The sequence below is a fragment of the Pseudophryne corroboree genome, assembly GCF_028390025.1.
Source record: "Pseudophryne corroboree isolate aPseCor3 chromosome 3 unlocalized genomic scaffold, aPseCor3.hap2 SUPER_3_unloc_6, whole genome shotgun sequence".
NCBI lineage: Eukaryota > Metazoa > Chordata > Amphibia > Anura > Myobatrachidae > Pseudophryne > Pseudophryne corroboree.
In genome coordinates, this window is record NW_026967552.1 from 3375070 (window position 1) to 3401396 (window position 26327).

Sequence of the window (26327 nt, forward strand, 5' to 3'; positions counted from 1 at the left end):
GCTCATGAGATGGGAGAAAGGTTACCTCAGGTTTCTTTTCCTTATACATGCGCACCCTCGTGTCAGGGACAGAAGGGTCATCTGTGATATGTAAAACATCCTTTATTTGCAATAATCATATAATGAATACTTTTGGCCACCCTTGGGTGTAACCTTGCATCATCGTAGTCGACACTGGAGTCAGAATCCGTGACGGTATCAGTGTCTGCTATTTGGCATAGGGGACGTTTTTGAGACCCTGAAGGGCCCTGTGACACAGTCAAAGCCATGGGTTGACTCCCTGTTTTATCCCTGGACTCTGCTTTGTCCAATCTCTTATGTAATAAAGACACATTTGCATTTAAAACATTCCACGCATCCAACCAATCAGGTGTCGGCGTTGCCGACGGAGAAACCACAATCATCTGCTCCACCTCCTCCTTAGATGAGCCTTCCGCTTCAGACATGCCGACATACACGTACCGACACCCCCACACACTCAGGGATGTATCTATATGGAGACAGATCCCCCAATAAGGAACCTTGGGGGACACCGAGAGAGAATATGCCAGCACACACCCAGCGCCACTGGACACTGGAATAAAATGTGCCCCCCCCCTCTTTTTTGCCCTCTGTAACCTTGTTCAGTAGGGCAGAGTCTGGGGAGCCATCTTCTCTGCAGTGTGCCGTGGAGAAAATGGCGCTGGTTAGTGCTGGAGGACCAAGCCCCGCCCCCTCACCGTCGGGCTTCGGTCCTGCTCAAATTATTTATACTGGTGGGGGTTTATTAATATTCTGCCTCCGCAGTATCTATTCTTTATGCCAGTGTCCCCAGAGGTTTTTATTGCTGCCCAGGGCGCCTTGCACCCTTACAGTGCCCACTGTGTGTGTTTGTGTGGGACAATGGCACTGCGCGTTACCTCAGTGAAGATCATGAAGTCTTCTGCCGCCTTTGAAGTATTATTTTCTTCTTAGTACTCACCCGGCTTCTATCTTCCGGCTCTGTGAGGAGGACGGCGGTGCGGCTCCGGGACGAACGGCGAGGGTGAGACCTGCGTTCCGACCCTCTGGAGCTAATGGTGTCCAGTAGCCTAAGAAACAGAGCCTATCATTTAAGTAGGTCTGCTTCTCTCCCCTCAGTCCCTCGTAGCAGGGAGCCTGTTGCCAGCAGTGCTCCCTGAAAATAAAAAACCTAACAAAAGTCTTTTTCAGAGAAACTCAGGAGAGCTCCCCTGCAATGCACCCAGTCTCCTCTGGGCACAGGATCTAACTGAGGTCTGGAGGAGGGGCATAGAGGGAGGAGCCAGTACACATCCATTCTAAAGTCTTTAGTGTGCCCATGTCTCCTGCGGAGCCCGTCTATACCCCATGGTCCTTACGGAGTCCCCAGCATCCTCTAGCACGTAAGAGAAAAGGAGACTTACATGACAGCATTTCTAAATCTGACACTCTTCTAGGTGATGTCATAGTCAGTAGAAAGAGTACTTTAGCCGTCAACCATTTAAGATCCACTTTATTAAGTGGTTCAAACGGAGCACCCTGAAGGGCTTTGAGGACCAGACTTTAATCCCAAGGTACTGCAGGAGAAACAAAAAGGTGGTTGAATGCGCAACATTCCCTGGGAAATAAGTACGCACATCCTGCAAAGTGGCAATTTTCTTTTGGAACCAGTCAGTCAATGCTGAAACTTGAACTCTCAAGGAAGCCACCTTCAAACCCTTATCCATTCCTGCCTGAAGGAAATCTAAGACTCTGGATACTCTGAAAGATTTTGGATACATACTTATTTCACTGCACCAATGAATATAGGCTTGCCATATTCGGTGATAAATGCGAGCAGAGGAGGGTTTCCTTGCTCTGAGCATAGTTTGAATTACTTCAGGATAGAGGTTTCAACAGCAATGCCGTCAAAGACAGCCGATCCAGATGCCTGTGATAACAAGGACCCTGCATCTGTAGATCTGGAAGTTGAGGGAGCAGAATTTGAACATCCAACGACATCCTCTGCAGATCTATGTACCAATGCCTTCTGGGCCAAGCAGGAAGCCATCAGAATCACGGCGCCCCTTGCTTGCTTTATTTTCCTCACCACCGTGGGTAGCAGGGAGATTGGAGGAAACAGATATGCCAGATGAATGTCCCATTTCACTGACAGTGGGTCCACAAGGATCGCTCCGTGATCCTTTGTTCTTGACCCGTATGCTGGTACTTTGCTGTTCAGGCGGGATGCCATGAGATCTATCTCTGGCAACCCCCACTTGCCTACTAGAGTCTGAAAGACCTCCGGGTGTAGAGCTCATTCGATTGCTTGAATGGTGTGTCGACTGAGAAAGTCCACTTTCCAGTTTAGGACTCCTGGAACGCACACTACGGACAATGCTGGAAGATGGAGTTCTGCCCACCTTAGTATGTGACTCTCCTCCTTCATTGCTTTTTGGCTGCGAGTTCCTCCCTGATGGTTGAGGTACGCTACTGCAGTTGCATTGTCTGAACAGATCTGGACTGGTTTTCCTTGCAGAATGTCCTTTGCCTGAATCAGTGCCATGTATATGGCCCGGAGGTCCAACAGGTTTATTGGCAGGCGACTTTCTTCTGTGGTCCATTGTCCCTGGAACCATAATTTTCCGGACACTGCTCCCCAGCCCTGTAGACTGGCATCCGTTGTCAGGATCTCCCAATCTGATATCCAAAAAGGTTTCCCTTTGTTTAGATGGGTTGTTTGTAGCCACCAGGCTAATGACTTTCTTACCTTGTGAATCAGCTGCTGCAGAGGTCTTGAGTGGAATTGTGCATATTCCACCATGTCGAAGGTTGACACCATCAAATCCATCACTCAGACTGCTGCGTGAATTGATATTGTCTTGACTGTGTATTAATTCCCGAGTCATTAACTGCACCTTGGATATCTTTTCCTGAGGTAAAAATAAGATTTTGAACCTACCGGTAAATATTTTTCTCCTAGTCCGTAGATTATGCTGGGGACTTCTTAAGGACCATGGGGGATAGACGGGCTCCGCAGGAGACATGGGCACTTTAAGAAAGACTTTAGGTATGGGTGTGCACTGGCTCCTCCCTCTATGCCCCTCCTCCAGACCTCAGTTAGAGAAACTGTGCCCAGAGGAGACGGACAGTACGAGGAAAGGATTTTGGTTAATCCAAGGGCAAGATTCATACCAGCCACTCCATCCACGCCGTATAACTTGTGATATACTAACCAGTTAACAGTATGAAAAAACGACATAGCATCAGTCCAGGACCGATGAAACTATAACATAACCCTTATTTAAGCAATAACTATATACAAGTCTTGCAGAAGTAGTCCGCACTTGGGACGGGCGCCCAGCATCCTCTATGGACTACGAGAAAAAGATTTACCGGTAGGTTTAAAATCTTATTTTCTCTTAAGTCCTAGAGGATGCTGGGGACTCCGTAAGGACCATGGGGATTATACCAAAGCTCCCAAACGGGCGGGAGAGTGCGGATGACTCTGCAGCACCAATTGAGCAAACAGGAGGTCCTCCACGGCCAGGGTATCCAACTTAGAGAACCTTGCAAAGGCGTTTGAACCCGACCAAGTAGCAGCTCGGCAGAGCTGTAGCGCCGAGCCCCCTCGGGCAGCCGCCCAAAAGGAGCCCACTTTCCTAGTGGAATGGGCCTTGACTGATTTAGGTAACAGCAATCCCGCCGTAGAATGCGCCTGCTGAATCGTGTTACTGATCCAACGAGCAATAGTCTGCTTTGAAGCAGGGCCACCAATTTTGTTGGTTGCATACATGACAAACAGTGCTTCTGTTTTTCTGACTGTAGCCGTTCTGGCCACGTAAATTTTCAAAGCCCTGACCACATCAAGGGACTCGGGATCCTCCAAGTCACGCGTAGCCACAGGCACCACAATAGGTTGGTTAATATGAAAGGATGAAAACACTTTTGGCAGGAATTGAGGACGGGTCCGCAATTCCGCTCTATCCATATGTAAAACCAGATAGGGGCTTTTATGTGATAAAGCCGCTAATTCCGACACTCGCCTAGCCGAAGCCAAGGCTAAAAACATGACCACCTTCCAAGTGAGATATTTCAACTCCACCATTTTAAGTGGTTCAAACCAGTGTGACTTAATGAAACTTAACACCTCGTTAAGGTCCCAAGGCGCCACCCGAGGTACAAAAGAAGGCTGAATATGCAGTACTCCCTTCACAAAGGTTTGTACTTCAGGGAAAGAGAGGCCAATCCCTTTTGAAAGAAAATGGATAAGGCCGAAATCTGGACCTTAATAGATCTTAATTTTAGGCCCAAATTCACTCAAGTTTGCAGAAAGCGAAGGAAGCGGCCCAGATGGAATTCTTCCGTAGGAACATTCCTGGCCACACACCAAGAAACATATTTCCGCCATATACGGTGATAACGTCCTTCCTAGCCTTTATTAGGCGTAGGAATGACCTCATCCGGAATACCATTATCCGCTAAGATCCGGAGTTCAACCGCCGTGCCGTCCAACGCAGCCGCGGTTAGTCTTGGAATAGACAGGGCCCCTGTTGCGACAGGTCCTGTCTTAGAGGAAGAGGCCACAGATCTTCTGTGAACATTTCCTGCAGATCCGGATACCAGGTCCCTCATGGCCAATCTGGAACAATGAGGATTGTACTCACTCCTCTTTTTCTTACTATTCTCAACACCTTGGGTATGAGAGGAAGAGGAGGAAATACATAGACCGACTGGAACACCCACGGTGTCACTAGGGCGTCTACAGCTACTGCCTGAGGGTCTCTTGACCTGGTGCAATACCTCTTTAGCTTTTTGTTGAGGTGGGAAGCCATCATGTTTATCTGTGGCCGTCCCCACTGACTTGCAATCTGTGCGAAGGCTTCCTAAAGAAGTCACCTCTTGGATGCAGGTCGTGTTTGCTAAGGAAGTCTGCTTCTCAGTTGTCCACTCCCGGAATGAACTGCTGAAAATGCGCTTACATGATTTTCCGCCCAGCGGAGAATCCTGGTGGCTTCTGCCATTTCCACTCTGCTCTTTGTGCCGCCTTGGTGGTTTACATGAGCCACTGCGGTGATGTTGTCTGACTGGATCAGAAACGGTAGGTTGCGAAGCAATGTCTCCGCTTGCCGAATACAAGTTTTTTGACTTGACCCAAAGACCTTGGAAGTTTCTTCCCAGTGTGACTGCTCCCCAACCTTGGAGGCTCGCGTCCGTGGCTACCAGAACCCAGTCCTGGATGGCGAACCTGCGACCCTGCACACTGCAGCCACCATAGGAGAGACACCCTGGCCCTAGGGGACAGGGTGACTAACTAATGCATCTGTAGATGTGATCCGGAAAACTTGTCCCATAGATCCCATTGGAAGGTCCTCGTATGGAACCTGCCGATGGGAATGGCCCCGTAAGATGCCACCATCTTTCCCAGGACCCGAGTGCAGTGATGCACTGACACCTGTTTTTTGCTTTAATAGGTTTTTTACCAGAGTCATTAGTTCCTGGGCCTTCTCTATCGGAAGATAAACCCCTTTCTGGTCCGTATCCAGAATCATACCCAAGAAGGGCAGACGAGTCATAGGAACCAACTGTGACTTCGGGATATTGAGAATACAGCAGTGTTGCTGTAACACCTTCAGCGAAAGTGACACGCTGTTTAACAACTGCTCTTTTGATCTCGCCCTTATTAGGGCGATAATTATGGAATAATTGTGACTCCTTGCTTGCGTAGGAGCACCATCATTTCCGCCAATTACCCTGAAATTGGTAATGACAATCCTGTACCGCAATTGTCAGGTACGCCTGATGGGGTGGATAAATGGGAACATGAAGGTATGCAGCCTTTATGTCTAGATACACCATAAAATCCCCCCCCTCCAGGCTGACGATGATCGATCTGAGCGATTTCACCTTGAATTTGAACCTTTTCAAGTATAGGTTCACAGATTTTAATTTTAAAATAGGTCTGACCGAACCGTCTGGTTTTGGGACTACAGTCAAGGTTGAGTAATATCTCCTGCCTTGTTGCAGGAGGGGTACCTTGAGCACCACCTGTTGGAGATACAATGTGTGAATTGTATTTAATATTATCTCCCTTTCTGGGGGAGAAGCCGGTAGGGCCGATAAGGAAAACCGGCGAGGAAGCACCTCTTCGAATTCCAGCTTGTAACCCTGAGAAACAATTTCTAATGCCAAGGGATCCACCTGTGAGTGAACTCAGATGTGGCTGAAGAGTCGAAGACGCGCTCCCACTGGGGCGGACTCCCTTAGCGGAGCCCCAGCGTCATGCGGTAGATTTAGTAGAGGCCGGGGAGGACTTCTGTTCCTGGGAACTAGCTGTGCCCTGACCTCTGGTAAGAAAGGACGCTCCTCGTACTTTCTTGTTATTCTGCGACCGAAAGGACTGCATTTGATAATGTCGTGCTTTCTTAGTCTGTGAGGGAATATAAGGCAAAAGATCAGATTTACCAGCTATAGCTGTGGAGACCAGGTCCGAGAGCCCTTCTCCACACAATTCCTCACCCTTGTAAGGTAAAGCCTCCATATGCCTCTTTTAGTCGGCATCACCTGTCCATTGCATGTTCCACAGGACATGTCTAGTAGAAATCTACATAGCGTTGACTCTAGAACCCAGTAGACCAATGTCTTTTTGGACCTGTCTTATATATAAGACAGTATCTTTTATGTATCCTAGGGTCAATAACAAGGTATCCTTATCTAGGGTTTCAATCTCCGCTGATAAGGTATCTGTCCACGCTGCTACAGCGCTATAAACCCATGCCGACACAATCGCCGGTCTGAGTAGTGTACCAAAATGTGTGTAAATGGACTTCAAAGTACTTTTACTGGAAGCTATCTGCAGGATCCCTGAGGATAGCTGTTAAGTCAGTGCTACCTTTTTTGGTAAACGTGTCAACGCCTTGTCCACCGTAGAGGAGGATTCCCATCGTATACTGGCCCTAGCAGGGAAAGGATACGCCATGAGAATTCTTTTGGGAAACTGCAGTTTCTTGTCTGGAGATTCCCGCTCTTTTTCACACAATTCATTTGGTTCATGAGAGGGGGGAAATGTTATCTCAGCTTTCTTCCCCTTAAACATGTGTACCCTTGTGTCAGGGACAGATGAGTCATCAGTGATATACAAATCATCTTTTATTACAATAATCATATATTGAATACTTTTCTGCCAGTTTTGGCTGTAACTTTGCATTATCGTAGTTGACACTGGAGTCAGACTCCGTGTCGGTATCAGTGTCTATTATTTTGGATAGTGGGCGTTTTGAGACTCTGAAGGTGCCTGCGACATAGGGACAGACATGGGTAGATTTCCTGTCTGTTCTCTAATCTTTTGTGCAATAAATTTACCTCAGCACTTAATTCCACATATCCAGTCAGGTGTCGGCGTTGTCGACGGAGACACCACACACACACATTTGCTCCATATCCTCCTTAGGAGAGCCTTTTACCTCAGACATGTCGACACACACGTACCAACACACCACACACTCAGGGAATGCCCTTTTTGAAGACAGTTCCCCCACAAGGCCCTTTGGAGAGACAGAGAGAGAGTATGCCAGCCCACACCCCAGCGCTATATGACCCAGGTAAAAACACACAATGTGTTTACCCAGTAGCGCTGTAATACTATTATTTGCTGCCAATTATGTGCCCCCTTTCCCTCTCTCTGGAACCCCCTTTCACCGTGGATAAGCAGAGGAGAGTCCGGGGAGCTTCCTCTCAGCTGTGCTGTGGAGAAAATGGCGCTGGTGAGTGCTGAGGGAGAAGCCCCGCCCACTCGGCGGCGGCCTTTTGTCCCGCTTAAATATAATAAAAACTGGTGGGGGCTCTTTATAAATACAGTGCCTAGCTCTATATATATATATATCTCTTTTGCCAGAAACGAGGTTTATATTGCTGCCCAGGGTGCCCCCACCTGCGCCCTGCACCCTTACAGTGACTGCCGTGTGTGAGGTGTGTGGGAGCAATGGCGCACAGCTGCAGTGCTGTGCGTTACCTCAGTGAAGATCATGAAGTCTTCTGCCGCCTCTGAAGTCTTCTTTACTTCTCATACTCACGTTGCTTCTGTCTTCCGGCTCTGTGAGGAGGAGGACGGCGGCGCGGCTCCGGAACGAACTCCAGGGTGAGACCTGTGTTCTGACTCCCTCTGGAGCTAATGGTGTCCATTAGCCTAAGAAACAGAGCCTTGAAACTCACAGAAGTAGGGCTGCTTCTCTCCCCTCAGTCACACGATGCAGGGAGTCTGTTGCCAGCAGAGCTCCCTGAAAATAAAAAAACCTAACTAATATACTTTGTCAGCAAGCTCAGGAGAGCTCCCTGAAAAGCCCAGTCTCCTCTGGGCACAGTATCAAACTGAGGTCTGGAGGAGGGGCATAGAGGGAGGAGCCAGTGCACACCAGATCTAAAGTCTTTCTGAAAGTGCACGTCTCCTGCGGAGCCTGTCTATCCCCATGGTCTTTACGGAGTCCCCAGCATCCTCTAGGACGTAAGAGAAAAGTAGATAGAAATTTAGTGCTGTATAACCCTTACTCCATACAGTGGGATACAGGAAGACTCACCCCACTTCCAGGATCGATCAATACGTTCACGAACGCTGAGTGGATCCAGACGCTACTAGTGTACACTACCGCTCCGGTAACTTTTTAGTGGACACAGACGCTCAGTAATCGTTAGTGCATGCAGACGCACCCGTCTGCGACCCGATCTCCTAGCGGAAAACTTAGTGTATACAGACGCAGCGGCCTATGCTTGCGACAGAGTCCCCTCGTGGTAGCGTCAGACGGAAGTGAGGCAATCAGTTTATGGCGGGAGACACAAGGAAACTGGTCCAGAACTGGGGGAGGGGCGACCAGGAGAGAGTCTGACTCCCCACCGCTGACATCAACCCTAGGGATCGCCACTTCAAACTAATCCTAGTGCCTTATGATTTCTAAGGCCTAGCGCTGGAGCACCCGTGGTGGCGGCGTGCTAGCTACTGTTTGGTAGTCTCCCCCCAAACAGTGCGGCTGTGTCCGTATTCCCCTTCTAAGCGGAACAGACGCCTTACCTTCTCCCAGTGCTCCGGCCACAGCCTGGTAACGTCTGCTGGACCTGCTAGTATATCCAACACAGACGCCCGTCGAGACAGCACTTGTACCGTGGGTAAGCGTTGTTGTCTCCCGTCAGATAGTTGTTGGAGCGACTCTTTCCAATATGCGTGTAAGACGCTGTTAGGAAAGATCACTCAAAAAACTATGTAGTAAGACTATAAAAATAAAATAAAAAAGCTTAGGGCTGCCAAACACAGCACCCTGTGACCGTGGTCCGGACTCCTTCCTCACCAAACAAAAAACTGATTTGACCGAGTCGGTGGGCGGGGATATATGGACGAGCCGGTTGCATCCTGGGAGGCCGGAAAGCTTGTGATCATTTGGTGCCAATCCGGAGTCGCTCCATCATATCCCATTGTTATCCTGTGGATAACCTGTGGACCCAGCCGGAGAAAATAGTAATGCAAGACACATTAATGTATGTAGTAAGGCTACTGGGAGACCTTAGATTGAGCAATATTGGATCTGACCATTACATTCCCTAAAGTCATAACCTCAGAACTGCACAGAGCAGGAACTATTATTCACAAGTAATTAGGAATGTGTTCATCATGAACAAGTCCACAATTACTGTCTGAAGGTTACACAATTATTTTTAAGTCTACACAACTGATATTTAAGGATAAAGCCTTTAACAGAAAACACCCCTGAATAAATCACTTTTGATGAAACGCATTGGGTGACACGCAATTTGGATTTAGAGTGAATTGGAGTGGATAAGAACAAGCCCGCCCATGCAAGGGTGACAACAAGTGCAAAATGCTTGCCTTTGATTATACAGATATGTACTTGTGATAAGCTTTTACTCTGTTTTACTTGAAGTTCTAGATTCAAATGTCATTTTATTTCTGAATCTTATACGAATTGTATTTCGTGAGCTCAGGTCTACTGTATAGCAGGAAATATTTCATACCTGCATCATCTAACAAAATGCATATAAATTAGGCACTCCACAAAAAAATAATACTAATTATATTATATACATACATATATACACATTTATATATAATCAGTAATAATAAACTTCTGCTTGTTACTTTTAATAACATTATAGTGTTGTGTGTAATAACTCTCTACATGTGATATTTGTCATGGATAGCCTTGTGTTAGAAACACCCAACTGAGAACAGGGCTGATGGCGGAGGAGGGTGTAGGATAAGAGATTGTTGTAGTGACTGAGCAAGGAGAATATGTGACTTCTGTAATAAGTGTTTATTACTCACCTGTGCTGATATCTGTAGGGATCTCCTCCTCCTTACACTGCTGATCACCCCTCACATACGTCTCTTCTTCTCCCTCTATATCTTCTGCCTTTATATCAGTCACATACATCTCTTCTTCTCCCTCTATATCTTCTGCCTTTATATCAGTCACATACGTCTCTTCTTCTCCATCTATATCTTCTGCCTTCATATCAGTCACATACGTCTCTTCTTCTCCCGCTATATCTTCTGCCTTTATATCAGTCATATATGTCTCTTCTTCTCCCTCTATATCTTCTGCCTTCATATCAGTCACATACGTCTCTCCTTCTCCCTCTATATCTTCTGCCTTTATATCAGTCACATACATCTCTTCTTCTCCCTCTATATCTTCTGCCTTTATATCAGTCACATACGTCTCTTCTTCTCCCGCTATATCTTCTGCCTTTATATCAGTCATATATGTCTCTTCTTCTCCCTCTATATCTTCTGCCTTTATATCAGTCACATACGTCTCTTCTTCTCCTGCTATATCTTCTGCCTTTATATCAGTCACATACATCTCTTCTTCTCCCTCTATATCTTCTGCCTTTATATCAGTCACATACGTCTCCTCTTCTCCCTCTGTATCTTCTGCCTTCATATCAGTCACATACGTCTCTTCTTCTCCCTCTATATCTTCTGCCTTTATATCAGTCACATACATCTCTTCTTCTCCCTCTATATCTTCTGCCTTTATATCAGTCACATACGTCTCTTCTTTTCCCTCTATATCTTCTGCCTTTATATCAGTCACATACGTATCTTCTTCTCCCTCTATATCTTCTGCCTTTATATCAGTCACATACGTCTTTTCTTCTCCCTCTATATCTTCTGCCTTTATATCAGTCACATACGTCTCTTCTTCATCTATATCTTCTGCCTTAATATCAGACAGACGTTCTACCTAAATAACCAAAAAATAAAGATATTTATGGTAAGAACTTACCGTTGTTAAATCTCTTTCTGTGTGGTACACTGGGCTCCACAAGGATAAAATCGGGTGTAGAGTAGGATCTTGATCCGGGGCACCAACAGGCTCAAAGCTTTTGACTGTTCCCAAGATGCACTGCGCCGCCTCCTCTATAACCCCGCCTATGTGCACAGGAGCTCAGTTTCGTTAATTAGCCCAATGCAGTAGCAGGTATCAGTGACGACAATCGCTCGTAGCCAAGTACACCACACACTCACCACAGGAAAGGGTGTCAGCGGCTATGCCAATACCAACCCAAAGAAGCTAAGTGTGTCAGGGTGGGCGCCTTGTGGAGCCCAGTGTACCTCGCAGAAACAGATTTAACAACAGTAAGTTCTTACCATAAATCTCGTTTTCTGCTGCGGGGTACACTGGGCTCCACAAAGATTAACATCGGGGATGTCCTAAAGCAGTTCCTTATGTGAGGGGAAGCACTGTAGTGGGCACAAGAACCCGGTGTCCAAAGGAAGCATCCTGGGAAGTGGCGGTATCGAAGGCATAGAACCTTATAAACGTGTTCCCAGAGGACCATGTTGCCCCCTTGCACAACTGTTCAAGGGTCGCACCACGGTGGGCCGCCCAAGAAGGTCCAACCGACCGAGTAGAATGGGCTTTAATGGTAGCAGGAACCGGGCGACCAGCCTGTACATAAGCATGTGCAATCACCATTCTAATCCACCTGCCCAAAGTCTGCATGGAAGCAGGCCAGCCACGTTTGTGAAATCCAAACAACACAAAAAGAGAATCAGATTTCCTAAAAGAGGCAGTTCTCTTCACATAGATACGGAGAGCCCGTACCACATCCAAAGACCGCTCTTTGGAAGACAACTCAGGAGAATTAAAAGCCGGAACCAATATCTCCTGGTTAAGGTGGAAGGAAGACACCACCATAGGCAAATAACCTGGCCGCGTTCTAAGAACCGCCCGGTCACGGTGAAAAATGAAATAGGGAGAGTTACAGGATAAGGTATCCAAGTCTGATACCCTTCTATCTGAAACAATCGCCAGCAAGAAGAGGACCTTAAAGGAAAGCCACTTAAGGTCAGTAGAGGCAAGAGGCTCAAACGGAGACTCTTGCAAGGCCTCCAAAACCACCGACAAGTCCCAAGGGGCCACAGGTGGCACATATGGAGGCTGAATCCGCAGCACACCCTGAGTGAATGTATGGACATCAGGTAGGGTAGCTATCTTTCTCTGAAACCAAACCATCAAAGCAGAGATGTGAACCTTGAGGGATGGCAGATATTTGAACCTTGAGGGAGGCTAGACGCAGGCCTAAATCCAGGACCTGTTGTAGAAAAGCCAATAGTTTGGCCGTACTAAATTTGAAAACGTCATGATTATGAAATGCACACCAAGTGAAGTAAGCATTCCAGACCCTATGGTAGTTCCGAGCAGAAGCCGGCTTACAGGCCTTCAACACAGTTTGAACGACCACCTCAGAAAAACACTTGGGCCTCAGGACGAAAGCTTCAAGAGCCACGCCGTCGAAGACAGATGGGCCAAATCCTGGTAAACACAAGGACCCTGAACGAGGAGGTCCGGTCGTTGTGGAAGTAGAAGGGGACCATCCCACGAGAGACCCAGTAGATTGGAGAACCAGTGCCATCTGGGCCACGCTAGAGCAACCAGAAGCAGGTTTCCGCCTTCTTACTTGAACTTCCGTATTACTCTGGGCAGGAGTGACACCGGAGGGAACACATACGGTAGCTGAAAGTTCCATGGTATTGCCAGAACGTCCACGAACGCAGCTTGAGGATCCCTTGTCCTTGCTCTGAAGACCAGAACCTTGCGTTTGTGTCGAGATGCCATCAGGTCCACATCTGGAAGGCCCCACTTGTCCAATAAGAGTTGAAACACTTCTGGATGGAGGCTCCACTCTCTCACATGTATGTCCTGATGAATGAGAAAGTCCGCTTCCCAGTTTAGGACCCCCAGAATGAACACTGCCGATATGGCTGGCAGATGAAGTTCCACCCATTGAAGAATCTGTGATACTTCCCTCAATGGCATGCGGCTTCGAGTGCCGCCCTGATTGTTGTACGCCACCGTGGTGGCGTTGTCCGATTGTACTTCAACAGGTCTGTTCTGTATGAGATGCTGGGCTATTGTCAATGCATTGAACACTGCCCGCAGTTCCAGAATATTTATCGGGAGTAGAGACTCCTCCTTGGTCCACCGACCCTGAAGAGAGTGCTGTTCCAACACTGCTCCCCAACCTCTAAGACTGGCATCCGTCGTCAGCAGGACCCAGTTGGATATCCAGAAGGAATGGCCCCTGCACAACCGTTGGTCCTGGAGCCACCAGCTCAGTGACAGGCAGACCCCCGGAGACAAGGACATCATGTGAAACCTGATCCGGTGAGGCAGGCCGTCCCACTTGGACAGAATCAACTTCTGCAGAGGGCGAGAATGGAATTGAGCATACTCCACCATGTTAAAAGCCGACACCATGAGACCTAGCACTTGCATTGCCGAATGAATCAACACTTGCGGACGAGATAGGAAGCATTGAATCGTGTCTTGAAGTTTCAGGACTTTCTCCTGAGACAGGAACAACTGCTGGTGGTGAGTGTCCAATAACGCTCCCAGGTGTACCATGCTCCGAGCAGGAACCAGGGAGGATTTCTTCCAGTTGATCAGCCACCCGTGGGATTTCATGCACTGGACCGTCAGATCGAGATCACACAGGAGAAGATCTGGGGAATTCGCCAGGATCAACAATTTTTCCAAATACAGCAGGAACCTTACCCCTTGACGGCAGAGTGAAGCTGTCATGACCGCCATAACTTTGGTGAAAACTTGGGGAGCCATTGTCAAACCAAAGGGTAACGCCCGAAATTGGTAATGTAGGTTGCCCACCGCAAACCTCAGGTACCTCAGATGAGATACCGCAATAGGAATATGGAGGAAGGCATCCTGTATGTCCAGGGAGACCATAAAGTCCCCAGGCTCCAAGACCAGAACAATAGAGTGCAGAGTTTCCATACGAAACTAGGAGACCCGCATATGCTTGTTCAAGGACTTCAGATTGAGAATGGGCCGTGAGGACCCATCCGGTTTCGGGACTAGGAACAGCGTTGAATAGTACCCGTTCCCCCTTTGAGCTAGAGGCACCTGTATCACCACTCCGGTGGACAGGAGGGAGCGCACCACCGAATACAAAGTGTTTGCTTTTGCCAGATACAGAGGCACATCTGTCAAACAAAATCGATGAGGGGGACGATTCTTGAAGGGTATGGCGTAACCTCGAGTGACGACTTCCCTTACCCAGTTATCCGAAGTGCTCTGCAACCATTCCTGGGCAAAACCTAGAAGTCGGCCCCCCACCTTGGGATCCCCCAGTGGGAGGCCCGCCCCGTCATGTGGCAGGCTTGTCAGTTTTGGAAGCAGGCTGATGGGCGGCCCAGGCACGCTTTGGTCTGGGCTTGGCAGGTCTGGAAGCACGAGCTTGCTTTGGGTATGCCTGACCTTTTGCTTTTCCTGGAGGATGAAAGGGCCGAGGGAGAGTACTTTTAGCCTTCTGTGCGGAAGGAGCCGTACTAGGTAGGCAAGCAGTTTTAGCAGTAGCCAGATCAGCCACAATCTTATTGAGGTCTTCTCCGAAGAGAATGTCTCCCTTGAAAGGAAGCACCTCCAGGGTTTTCTTGGAATCCACATCCACCGACCAGAATCTCAACCAAAGGATACGTCTTGTCAAGTCAGACGTAGTAGCAGCCTTGGTCTCGAGCACCCCGGCATCGGAGGCTGCCTACTTAAGGTATAGAGAAGCCGTGGTAATATACGTGTCACAACTGAGGGCCTGAGCTGACGGGAGGCAGCCTCAGTTGTAGGGGCTGAGATGTACCGGAACCAGGGAGGTTGTATCAGACCCCTGGACATGTAAGTAACATGAATAATAACTGCCCGAAGGCGTGACCACGACAACTTGGATAAAAGTCAATGATGTTTATTATGACAACTCCGCAACACGGCAGCAGTAAAAGAAAACTTAAAAGTCAGCAAAGAATAAATACAGTTCCTGAGTACTACAGGATGGCAGGAGCCACAGGGCACTGGTAGTGTGAGATAGTTCTTATGATCTTCTAGATGGAAAGTCCTTACCAGGCCCGACTGTAGCAATGGAGATAACCCAGGATTGTGCCAGCTGGTGTTCCAGGAAAAGCTGGGTTGCTGAAGGTAAAACAGCTGCTGTGGATACTGGCTGGAACCAGACTGCTGTTAGCACGGAGTGGATACTGGCTGGAACCAGTTAAATAATAAATGAACTTGGGAGCGATGAAATATGAACTGAAATGTAGAACTTGAGAGCGGAGAAATAATAATACCGGTGGAGAGTGGTAAAGTGTAGAAAGGACACCGGCCCTTTAAGGGAAGCTGTACTCTGCTGGAAGCTGAGCTGGAAGCAGGTAATGTTGTAGCTGGAAACAGATGAATCCACGATGGATTGGAGAGTCAGGCTACACCGCAGGTGGAATGCTGGTGCGGGTCTCTATGGTGGAAGTCTTGAGACAGGAGCTGGAACCTGGAAGACAATCACAGGAGAGAGACAAACAGGAACTAGGTTTGACAACCAAAGCACTGACGTCTTCCTTGCTCAGGCACAGCTTACTTATACCTGCAGCAAGGAAGGGGTTGGCTGGGCAATTATGCAAATCAACAATACAGACAGCAGATTGGTGGAAATGATCAGATGACAGAATCCAAGATGGCTGCGCCCATGCAGACACTTGGAGGGAAGTTTGGTTTGTAATCCATGTGGTCTGGGAAACAGTAATGGCGGCGCCGGCCACCGGAGACAGGAGACGCCAGGCTGATAGATGCACATTTAACCACGCGGGCACAGCAGAGGCCGCGGCTGATGAAAACACCACTCTGACACTCTGCATGTGGAAACTCAGGAACAGCGGGATCCGGTCCTGGAACGCTGAGCCCGCCTTAGGAGGCATCTGAAGGGTAAGTAATGGCGTCCAGATACCCGGATCGTGACAATACGAGAGACATTGTGGAGCATGCTCAGACGCATTGGAAGGCAGTTCCGCCTTAAGCTCCTGAGCCCACGCCTCAACAGCTTCAGCAGTCCAATGGTTCGCCTATACACAGCCCCTGTTAGGGTATAAATCGCTTTTAAACAGCCCTCCACACGTCTATCCGTCGGTTCCTTCAGGGAGGTGATGGTAGTTACTTGTAGAGCAGAGGAAACAACCATTTCCTCCATTACGTCTGCGGCCTCACTACCACGCAGTGTGGGAGAAGCCCCAGCGTCATTGCCACGTGTAGCAGACATAAGAGCGTGCACAATATCGGGAAACCTGGTACAAGGTGTAGCAGCAATATACCCAGCAAGAACACCCGGTGATGTGACTATGACAGCACAAACCGGGAGTTCAAGAGATATAAATCGATATGGTGACTATAAATCACAAGGAAAAATACACAGCAAGTATATCTTGTGATACAATCCTATATTATACAGAAAGAAATCTGAGACACTTAGTCCCTCAGGTATAACAATATAGGAATAGCCCGCTGAGTGAAATACCCTTTACTAGATCGCTGGATCGCGGTAAAGTGCGGCCAGAGAGACCGCTTACCTCCCCCGTACCTGCGGCCCCACGATCCGGGAGGACGGCGGCGAGTGTGTGACTGATGCTGTGAAAGAACCGGAGCCTCCGCTGCAGTGACCCGGCAACCAGGGCGCGGGAGTATACAGCGCCGCTGGGAGTGATGGAGCTGCAGTCAGGGACGTCTGTGAGACGTTGCCGGCTGCAGCCCTGTTACTCTGTCAGAAGAATCTTCAGTCTTTTCCTTTACAATAAACCCATCAAAAGGCTGCCTAATGCAGCACCCCTGTTATATGCCTACTTACTGCAAGACACCAACCTACTGACTGAGCTGTGCACGGAGGCGGGGCTATAGAGGAGGCGGGGCTATAGAGGAGGCGGGGCTATAGAGGAGGCGGCGCTGTGCATCTTGGGAACAGTCAAAAGCTGTGAGCCTGTTGGTGCCTCGGATCAAGATCCTACTCTACACCCGATGTTAATCCTTGTGGAGCCCAGTATACCCCGCAGCAGAAAATACAATGGCATTTACATAGTGATTAAACTGAGGTGAAACAGTATAATATCAGTGTATAAGACACACAGCTCCTCTACAGATCATATAGTGACAGTCACTTTGATATATTGGGGAGACCCTAAATCCCACCTACCTGATCCTCCTGTGGGATCCTGTGATTCTCCTCTGTACAATCCTGGGAATACAGAGGACGGGGACATCTCTCTGGGGTATCTCTGTTACTGGGCCCATCTGTAGGAGACACACAGTGACTGAGTACAGTGTATATATGTGATTATCAGATGATGTGTGTATATAGAGGCCCCCATACCTGCTCTCCCCTGTACAATACATGACAGTCTCCTCTTACCCAGTGATGTGAGGGGCCGGTGATTCTCCATCATCACGTCCTTGTACAGACCCCTGTGTTCCTCTATATACTCCCCCTCCTGCATGGAGACATAGACAGTGACATCCTGACACCTTATAGGTACCTGACACACACAGTGATACAGTCATCACCCAGACACGTCCCCTAGTGTTACTGTATAATGCTCCATTCCCAGCAGTCACCTCTCCAGTCATCACCCAGACACATCCCCTGGTGTTACTGTATAATGCCCCATTCCCAGCAGTCACCTCTCCAATCATCACCCAGACACGTCCCCTGGTGTTACTGTATAATGTCCCATTCCCAGCAGTCACCTCTCCAGTCATCACCCAGACACATCCCCTGGTGTTACTGTATAATGCCCCATTCCCAGCAGTCACCTCTCCAGTAATCACCCAGACACATCCCCTGGTGTTACTGTATAATGCCCCATTCCAAGCAGTCACCTCTCCAGTCATCACTCAGACACGTTCCCTAGTGTTACTGTATAATGTACCATTCCCAGCAGTCACCTCTCCAGTCATCACCCAGACATGTCCCCCGGTGTTACTGTATAATGACCCATTCCCAGCAGTCACCTCTCCGGTCATCACCCAGAGACATCCCCTGCTGTTACTGTATAATGCCCCATTCCCAGCAGCCACCTCTCCAGTCATCACCCAGACACATCCCCTGGTGTTACTGTATAACGTCCCATTCCCAGCAGTCACCTTTCCAGTCATCATCCAGACACATCCGCTGGTGTTACTGTATAATGCCCCATTCCCAGCAGCCACCTCTCCAGTCATCACCCAGACACATCCCCTAGTGTTACTGTATAATGTCCCATTCCCAGCAGTCACCTCTCCAGTCATCACCCAGACACATCCCCCGGTGTTACTGTATAATGTCCCATTCCCAGCAGTCACCTCTCCAGTCATCACCCAGACACATCCCCCGGTGTTACTGTAAAATGTCCCATTCCCAGCAGTCACCTCTCCAGTCATCACCCAGACACATCCCCTGGTGTTACTGTATAATGTCCCATTCCCAGCAATCACCTCTCCAGTCATCACCCAGACACGTCCCCTGGTGTTACTGTATAACGTCCCATTCCCAGCAGTCACCTTTCCAGTCATCATCCAGACACATCCGCTGGTGTTACTGTATAATGCCCCATTCCCAGCAGCCACCTCTCCAGTCATCACCCAGACACATCCCCTGGTGTTACTGTATAATGTCCCAATCCCAGCAGTCACCTCTCCAGTCATCACCCAGACACATCCCCCGGTGTTACTGTATAATGTCCCATTCCCAGCAGTCACCTCTCCAGTCATCACCCAGACACATCCCCTGGTGTTACTGTATAATGTCCCATTCCCAGCAGTCACCTCTCCAGTCATCACCCAGACACGTCCCCTGGTGTTACTGTATAATGTCCCATTCCCGGCAATCACCTCTCCAGTCATCACCCAGACACGTCCCCTGGTGTTACTGTATAATGCCTCATTCCCGGCAGTCACCTCTCCAGTCATCACCCAGACACATCCCCTGGTGTTACTGTATAATGCCTCATTCCCGGCAGTCACCTCTCCAGTCATCACGCAGACACATCCCCTGGTGTTACTGTATAATGTCCCATTCCCAGCAGTCACCTCTCCAGTCATCACCCAGACACATCCCCTGGTGTTACTGTATAATGTCCCATTCCCAGCAGTCACCTCTCCAGTCATCACCCAGACACGTTCCCTGGTGTTACTGTATAATGTCCCATTCCCAGCAGTCACCTCTCCAGTCATCATCCAGACACATCTCCTGGTGTTACTGTATAATGTCCCATTCCCAGCAGTCATCACCCAGACACATCCCCTGGTGTTACTGTATAATGTCCCATTCCCAGCAGTCACCTCTCCAGTCATCACCCAGACACATCCCCTGGTGTTACTGTATAATGTCCCATTCCCAGCAGTCACCTCTCCAGTCATCACCCAGACACGTCCCCTGGTGTTACTGTATAATGTCCCATTCCCAGCAGTCATCTCTCCAGTCATCATCCAGACACATCTCCCGGTGTTACTGTATAATGTCCCATTCCCAGCAGTCATCTCTCCAGTCATCACTCAGACACATCCCCCCGGTGTTACTGTATAATGTCCCATTCCCAGCAGTCACCTCTCTAGTCATCACCCAGACACATCCCCCCGGTGTTACTGTATAATACCCCATTCCCAGCAGTCACCTCTCCAGTCATCACCCAGACACATCTCCTGGTGTTATTGTATAATGCCCCATTCCCAGCAGGCACCTCTGCAGTCATCACCCAGACACATTCCTTGGTGTTACTGTATAATGCCCCATTCCCGGCAGTCACCTCTCCAGTCATCACCCAGACATGTCCCCTGGTGTTACTGTATAATGTCCCATTCCCAGCAGTCACCTCTCCAGTCATCACCCAGACACATCACCTGGTGTTACTGTATAATGTCCCATTTCCAGCAGCCACCTCTCCAGTCATCAACCAGACACATTCCCTGGTGTTACTGTATAATGCCCCATTCCCAGCAGTCACCTCTCCAGACATCACCCAGACACATCCGAAGGTGTTACTGTATAATGTCCCATTCCCAGCAGTCACCTCTCCAGTCATCACCCAGACACATTCCCTGGTGTTACTGTATAATGCCCCATTCCCAGCAGTCACCTCTCCAGTCATCACCCAGACACATTCCCTGGTGTTACTGTATAATGCCCCATTCCCAGCAGTCACCTCTCCAGTCATCACCCAGACACATTCCCTGGTGTTACTGTATAATGCCCCATTCCCAGCAGTCACCTCTCCAGTCATCACCCAGACACGTCCCCCGGTATTACTGTATAATGTCCCAGTCCCGGCAGTCACCTCTCCAGTCATCACCGAGACACATCCCCTGGTGTTACTGTATAATGTCCCATTCCCAGCAGTCACCTCTTCAGTCATCACCAAGACATGTCCCCTGGTGTTATTGTATAATGTCCCATTCCCAGCAGTCACCTCTCCTGTCAGCAGCTGAATGATCTTGTTGTTGAGTTCCAGGATCTTCTGGTCACTGTCTCTCTCATGTATCAGTGAGTGAGGTGGAGGCACTGTGATGGGGCTGTGGGTCCTGCTTAGTCCACCTGACACACGAGGATGGCTGCTGGGTGTCTCACACTCACCAGAGATCTTCTTCACTACTGTGTAACCCTGCGAAATGGGGGAGACATCAATATCGCTGCAAATACTCCTAGATCCCTTCACCTCCCAGTCATGTACCTGTACTATAACTATAGATATAAGTGATGTCACTGTGATGGTCCCAGATCCCATCACCTCCCCAGTCATATTCCTGTATTATTACTACAGATATAAGTAATGTAAATGTGACGCTCCCAGATCCCCTCACCTCCCCAGTCATGTCTCTGTATTATTACTATAGAGATAAGTGATGTCACTATGATGCTCCCAGATTCCCTCACCTCCCCAGTCATGTCCCTGTATTATTATAGACATAAGTGATGTTACTGTGATATTCCCAGATGCCCTCACCTCCCCAGTCATGTCCCTGTATTATTACTATAGATATAAGTGACGTCACTGTGATACTCCCAGATCCCTTCACCTCCCCACTCATGTCCCTGTATTATTACTATAGATATAAGTGACGTCACTGTGATACTCCCAGATCCTATCACCTCCCCAGTCATGTCTCTGTATTATTACTATAGATATAAGTGATGTCACTATGATGCTCCCAGATCCCCTCACCTCCCCAGTCATGTTCCTGTATTATTATTATAGATATGTTATGTCACTGTGACACTCCCAGAAGTCTGATATACATTTGCTTCATACTGCTCCAATTATCATCTGTTACACATGCCAGGGATATTATGGTCTCTGCTTTAATACATCCTAGATTTTGAGCAATATTTTCAATCCCCAGAGTATCCCTTATCCAAAATGCTTGGGACCAGAGGTATTTTGGATATCGGATTATTCCGTATTTTGGAATAATTGCATACTATAATGAGATATCATGGTAATGGAACCCAAGTCTAAGCACAGAACGCATTTATGTTACATATACACATTATACACACAGCCTGAAGGTCATTTTAGCCAATATTGTTTTATAACTTTGTGCATTGAACAAAGTTTGTGTACATTGAGCCATCAAAAAAGAAAGGTTTCACTATTTCACTCTCACTCAAAAAAAGTCTGTATTTCCGAATATTTGGATATGGGATACTCAAACTGTAGTAATAATAATAATAATAATAATAATAACAACGACACTAAAGGCTGCACCCCAATAAAAAAATAATAACAAATGTATTTAAAAGCAGGACACCACAGACCATTCCTCCTGTATTGTAGGACATCACCATCACTCCCAATGTATAATAATAATAATAATACCAGGACACCACAAGATGCTGTCCCTGTATAATAATAACTGTACACAAAAACCTGCTCCCCCTGTATAACACTAATAACAACAGCACACCCCATTCTGCTCTCCCTTTATATTAATAATAAAATCACACAATAGGCTGCTCCACCAGTAAAAATATAATAGGACACTACAAGTAGCACCCCATCTATAATAATAATAGGACACAACAGGCCGCTCCACCTGTATAATAATAAAAACAGGACACCACACGCCGCTCCCTCTGTATAATAATAATAATAATAATAATAATAATAATAATAATAATAATAACAGGACACCACAGGCTGCTCCCCCTGTATTATTATAATGATAATAATAATAACAACAATAACAATAACAGGACACCAAAGGCTGCTCCTCCTGTATAATAATAATAACAGGACACCACAGGCTGCTCCCCCTGTATAGTAATAATATCAGGACACCACAGGCTGCTCCCCCTGTATAGTAAGACGCCATTACCTGATCTCAACGGACACTGGGAGGCTGCAGCAGTCGATGAAAACTCACTTCCTGTATGTGGAACGCACAATCCGGAAGTAAGGTGGAACGCACAGATAGGAAGTAGGGCATGATTGGCAAAAGCTGCTTCCTGGTTATTGGCCCCTCCCCTCCTTCACCCCGCCCGCAGCTCCGCCCCCAGTAATGACAAAAACCATAAAAGTCCTCAGTGCAGAAGGCCGGCGGCCATTTTATGGTAGACCAGTCCGGCATCAACTGCAGCAGCAATAGGTTCCCTGGCCGTGTGATGACGTCAGGAGCGGCGGCCATTTTCCCCAAGTCTGAGCTCCGCCTTCCTTCTATCATTCCCACAAGGCAGCAGGAGCAGAGTTCAGCCATTGCTGTGTCTGTCAGCAGGTAATGATATTATTATTATTATTCTATAGGCTGAGCAGCTCTGGTGTCAGGTTCTGTACTACAGGGGGAGCAGCCTCTGGTGCCTTGTTATAGTGCAGCTGGAGCAGCCTCTGGTGCTGCATTATCCCTGTACAGGTGGCTGACACTCTAGTGTCCTATTACTGTAATACAGGTGGCGCAGACCCCGCCGCTACCGTAATACAGGTGACGCAGACCCAGCCGTTACCGTAATACAGGTGACGCAGACCCAGCTGTTACCGTAATACAGGTGGTGCAGACCCCGCCGTTACCGTAATACAGGCGTCACAGACCCCGCCGTTACCGTAATACAGGTGACGCAGACCCAGCTGTTACCGTAATACAGGTGGCACAGACCCCGCCGTTACCTTAATACAGGCGTCACAGACCCCGCCGTTACCGTAATACAGGCGTCGCAGACCCCGCCGCTACCGTAATACAGGTGGCGTAGACCCCGCCGTTACCGTAATACAGGTGACGCAGACCCAGCTGTTACCGTAATACAGGTGGTGCAGACCCCGCCGTTACCGTAATACAGGCGTCACAGACCCCGCCGTTACCGTAATACAGGTGACGCAGACCCAGCTGTTACCGTAATACAGGTGGCACAGACCCCGCCGTTACCTTAATACAGGCGTCACAGACCCCGCCGTTACCGTAATACAGGCGTCGCAGACCCCGCCGTTACCGTAATACAGGTGGCCAGACCCCGCCGTTACCGTAATACAGGTGGCGCAGACCCCGGCGTTACCGTAATACAGGTGGTGCAGACCCCGCCATTACCGTAATACAAGTGGCGCAGACCCGCCCGTTATCGTAATACAGTTGTAGCAGACCCCGCCATTACCGTAATAAAGGAGGGCGCAGATCCCGCCGTTACCGTAATACAGGTAGCGCAGAACCCGGCGTTACCGTAATACCGGTGGCGCAGACCCGGCCGTTACCGTAATACAGGTGGCTCAGACCCCGGCGTTACAGTAATACAGGTGGCGCAGACCCCGGAGTTACCTTAATACAGGTGGCGCAGACCCCGCCATTACCGTAATACAGGTGGTGCAGATCCCGCCGTTACCGTAATACAGGTAGCGCAGAACCCGGCGTTACCGTAATACCGGTGGCGCAGACCCGGCCGTTACCGTAATACAGGTGGCTCAGACCCCGGTGTTACAGTAATACAGGTGGCGCGGACCCCGCCGTTACCTTAATACAGGTGGTGGAGATCCCGCCGTTACCGTAATACTGTGGCGCAGACCCTGCCATTACCGTAATACAGGCGTCGCAAACCCCGCCGTTACCGTATTACAGGTGGCGCAGCCCCTGCCGTTTCTGTAATTAAGGTGGCGCAGCCCCTGCCGTAACCGTAATATAGGTGGCGCCGACCCCGCCATTACCGTAATACAGTGGCGCAGACCCCGCCGTTACTGTAATACAGTGGCGCAGACCCCGCCGTTACCGTAATACAGGAGGTGCAGACCCCGCTGTTACCGTAATACAGGTGGCGCAAACCCAGGCGTTACCGTAATACAAGCGGCGTAGACCCTGGAGTTACCGTAATACAGGTGGCGCAGACCACGCTGTTGCCGTAATACAGGTGGCGCAGACCCCGCCGTTACCATAATACAGGTGGCGCTGACCCCTCCGTTATTGTATTTCCTTAAACGGAACATTACAGGTGTTGTGTCCTTTGGCATTGTACTATACAGAGGGAGCGGCCTGTGTTGTATTAATATTCAGGGGAGCAGCATATGTTGTCATAATATACAGGGGTAGCATCCTGTGCTGTCATAGTATACAGGGGGAGCGGCCTGTATTGTCATAATATACAGGGGTAGCATCCTGTGCTGTCATAGTATACAGGAGGAGCGGCCTGTGTTGTCATCCTGTGCTGTCATAGTATACAGGGGGAGCGGCCTGTATTGTCATAATATACAGGGGTAGCATCCTGTGCTGTCATTGTATACAGGAGGAGCGGCCTGTGCTGTCATAGTATACAGGGGGATCAACCTGTGGTGACTTGTTAATGTTATTATATAGGGAGAGCAGCATGTATTGGCTTTCTATACAGAAGGAGTGGCCTGTGCTGTCATAGTATACAGGGGTAGCATCCTGTGCTGTCATAGTATACAGGAGGAGCGGCCTGTGTTGTCATAATATACAGTGGTTGCATCCTGTGCTGTCATAGTATACAGGGGGAGCGGCCTGTATTGTCATAATATGCAGGGGTATCATTCTGTGCCGTCATTGAATACAGGGGGAGCAGCCTGTGCTGTCATAGTATACAGGGGGAGGGGCCTGTGGTGTCTTGTTACTATTATTATATAGGGAGAGCAGCATGTATTGGCTTTCTATACAGAAGGAGTGGCCTGTGCTGTCATTGTATACAGGGGGATCGGCCTGTGTTGCTAAAATATACAGGGTAGCAGCCTGTGTTGTCATAGAATACAGGAGGAGTGGCCTGTGTTTTCATAATATACAGGGGTAGCATCATGTGCTGTCATAGTATACAGGGGGAGCGGTCTGTATTAACATAATATACAGGGGTAGCATCATGTGCTGTCATAGTATACAGGGGGAGCGGCCTGTTTTTACATAATATACAGAGGTAGCATCATCTGCTGTCATAGTATACAGGTGGAGCGGCCTGTGTTGTCATAATATACAGGGGTAGTATCCTGTGCCATCATTGTATACAGGGGTAGTAGCATAATGTACAGGGGCAGCGTCCTGTGCTGTCATAGTATACAGGAGTAGTGGCCTGTATTGTCATAATATACAGGGGTAGCGTCTTGTACTGTCATAGTATACAGGGGGAGGGGCCTGTGGCGTCTTGTTACTATTATTATATAGGGTGAGCCGCATGTATTGGCTTTCTATACAGAAGGAGTGGCCTGTGCTGTCATTGTATACAGGGGTAGCATCCTGTGCTGACTCAGACCCCGCCATTACCGTAATACAGGTGGCGCTGACCCCTCCGTTATTGTATTTCCATAAACGGAACAATACAGGTGTTGTGTCCTTTGGCATTGTACGATACAGAGGGAGCGGCCTGTGTTGTATTAATATTCAGGGGAGCAGCATATGTTGTCATAATATACAGGGGTAGCATCCTGTGCTGTCATAGTATACAGGGGGAGCGGCCTGTATTGTCATAATATACAGGGGTAGCATCCTGTGCTGTCATAGTATACAGGAGGAGCGGCCTGTGTTGTCATCCTGTGCTGTCATAGTATACAGGGGGAGCGGCCTGTATTGTCATAATATACAGGGATAGCA

The 26327-nt window shown here is 48.6% G+C and overlaps 2 protein-coding genes across 2 annotated transcripts in view; one reads left to right on the forward strand and one right to left on the reverse strand.

Moving 5' to 3' along the window:
* The window catches only part of LOC134984499 (oocyte zinc finger protein XlCOF8.4-like), a 167112-nt gene extending 144439 nt beyond the window's left edge, over window positions 1–22673 (reverse strand). The window contains exon 1 of the mRNA XM_063950067.1: window positions 22641–22673. The gene's annotated coding sequence lies outside the window, so the exon portion shown is untranslated. The remainder of the gene's footprint in view (window positions 1–22640) is intronic.
* The window catches only part of LOC134984523 (zinc finger protein 585B-like), a 172421-nt gene that overhangs the window by 101841 nt on the left and 44253 nt on the right, over window positions 1–26327 (forward strand). The gene's annotated exons all lie outside the window — the stretch shown is intronic.